Below are 2,520 nucleotides of genomic sequence, written 5' to 3' on the forward strand. Positions count from 1 at the left end.
CGTCTTTGCCCTGGTATGTGTAGTTGGTAGTTGTCTTTTGACACACCACCACCGATTCTCTATTAGGTTTGTACAATTCTACAATTTTTGGGTGGGGGTGCCATATGGAACTCTTACCTAATTTTACAAGAATAAAAAACAATATGCCTAGCACTGGTAGATTTTCTGTCAATTGACTGACAAATGTGTACTATTAGTAAAAAAAATAGTGCCATATATTAAAAAATTTTAAATATTAAGTCAATTTAAAAAACTAGGGTCGCTGATGGCTAATGACTAATTCCTTTGCATGAAACTGATTAAAACAGACTTCATTAAACAAATGAGTATTAAAATGTTTGCCTAGAAAACTATAATATTATTCTTTTACCATGTTAAAGTTATTTCAATTTACTTTCTAAGTTTAATAAGACTTTTTTGACATAAGAAAGTAGGATCATAAGCTTTAGAAAATATCAAAATTTAATGGAATTGTGTACATAAACACATGTACTGAGATTTATTATTGCAATATTTATTAAATATAAACTCATTAACTAGTAGTTATTAATTGACCTATATGTTGCTTGTTTATTATATTTGTAACTTCCTAGGTTTTAACTTTAAGTTAGACTGGAAAATCATAATTACAATATAATTTAAATGAACATTTTAACTACTGCACTGCCAAACAGGAAGAAAGGAACTAATACTAATAGTAATATCCGGCCAAAACTAATGAACAGTCCGGAGACAGAATACTAATCAACAGTGTTAGGCTAACCGTGTACAAACAAGAACTGAGGATGGAAGTACATTACTATTACTAACACTACTACTACTAATAGTAGACAGACCAATGTTCTGCAAAAACATGTAATATGTCCTCCCCCCCAAAAAATAAGTCACTTCATTATGCTTATAAATCGTTGTTTGTCAATTTACTAGTACTAAATACTAATATTAGTATAACTATTATTACTAGTTCTATTAAGAATATCGCATTTGCAATTTAATTATTAAGCCTAACTACATATATTAGGTTAACGCAAAACAAAACAAACGTCATTCTAAGAAGAGTAAGATTGTCAATAAATGAATAACATAGTAATACTAATATTCAGTAATAATAATACTAATAACACTTTTAACATTTAATAGTTTGAGATAATATCAAGATATTAGATAATTTTGAGATTGCAATTAGGACATGATAGGTCCCACAATTGTATTATGTATACAGCGTACTATAATTTTAGTATAAACTATAAGAATAAATATCATAAAACTTTATAAAAAATAAAATATTTTACTTACTTTTCAAAACCAAATTCAATTTTAACTTAAAACGTACGTTTAGTTTATGAATGTTCGAACTTCACATGATTGTAAGTCAAGTCTGTAAAATTAACTAATATTAACTTTACATGATAATCATTTTATGTTATACTATTTAATGAAGTCACGTGGTATTACTGTCAATAATTAAATATATATATTCCAAGGTATTATAACGTTCCGCACATTAACAGATATAGGTGTTGCTAAGTTCAAAACTTTTTAAGGCTAACTGCCACCTACTGATTTTTTCATATAAGATACAATTTTTGTATTTGTTTTTTTTTCTTCTGTTCTATAGGTATATAATTAATTTTAAGCTTCGATGTTAATCTTAAATAGGCAAAATTTATAGCACACACATATTTTTTATTAGGTTATTACTTATAGTAATAGTGTTATAAGCTACAATATTATAATATAAATGCTAGATAGAATGCACGTTGTAACGAGTAGCGCTCTCGTGGGCTTAATTGTTGGAGTTTCAATTAAAACTGTTTGTTACACAAAATTTATTTATTTGGAGGATTTGTCGTGAAGAGTGGAGCCACAAGTCGCTAACTCGAGGTAATTTACAGTTAGAATAAAGAAACAGAGTCCAAGACCAGAATTGAACAATTATAACAACATTCATTAAACATTTCTAACTAACATCCAATATAAATCAAAACTTCACTAAACATCAAACACTTTTCAAACATGGTTAATCGTTATATACTTTGAGCGCCGTTAAGATAGGCTTTCCAGCATTACACATAGATACACTTCTTCTTATGTACACCTCTCTTTGAAGGTGAAAAATATTGCTCTGCTATATTTTGATCTGGAATCATATTTTTGTGAGTCCAAAATTCTATTATTCCTTTTCTGTCCGCTGGCCATAATGCTGGATCAGACGAGAAATCGACTTCCTCGCCAGAATTAGTAGTGAGATTTTCCATCTCACATGCCATTTCCTTTTGCAAATCATAAAGGGATGAAGCCACACTTGTGCTAGAATTTTTAGTTGCTACAATGGGTTGAGAATCACTCAGGGTAAAAGCTTGAAAAGGCTGGTTGGATTGTTCTGCTCCTCTGTTCTCTTACAAATTGAGAAAACTTTGATAGTTTGGGAACTATTTCCAAAGCAGATTTTTCTATTTCAGTTTCTCCTTTTCTTTTTGTCATTTTCTGGAAACCACTTTCGTATTTTCTTTCCACATT

The 2,520-nt window shown here is 29.3% G+C and overlaps 1 protein-coding gene across 2 annotated transcripts in view; it reads right to left on the minus strand.

Annotated features, from left to right (window-relative positions):
- Window positions 1-2,019, minus strand: part of LOC106459286 (dynamin-binding protein-like) — a 79,162-nt gene extending 77,143 nt beyond the window's left edge. The window contains exon 1 of one of the 2 annotated variants that reach the window (XM_022385735.1): window positions 2,008-2,019. The gene's annotated coding sequence lies outside the window, so the exon portion shown is untranslated. Of the gene's footprint in view, window positions 1-1,296; window positions 1,525-2,007 lie in introns of those variants that run through there. The other variant, XM_013918897.2, reaches the window with a different exon arrangement.
- Window positions 2,020-2,520: the final 501 nt, after the last annotated feature.

Source organism: Limulus polyphemus, unplaced genomic scaffold (assembly GCF_000517525.1).
Source record: "Limulus polyphemus unplaced genomic scaffold, Limulus_polyphemus-2.1.2 Scaffold587, whole genome shotgun sequence".
Lineage (NCBI taxonomy): Eukaryota > Metazoa > Arthropoda > Merostomata > Xiphosura > Limulidae > Limulus > Limulus polyphemus.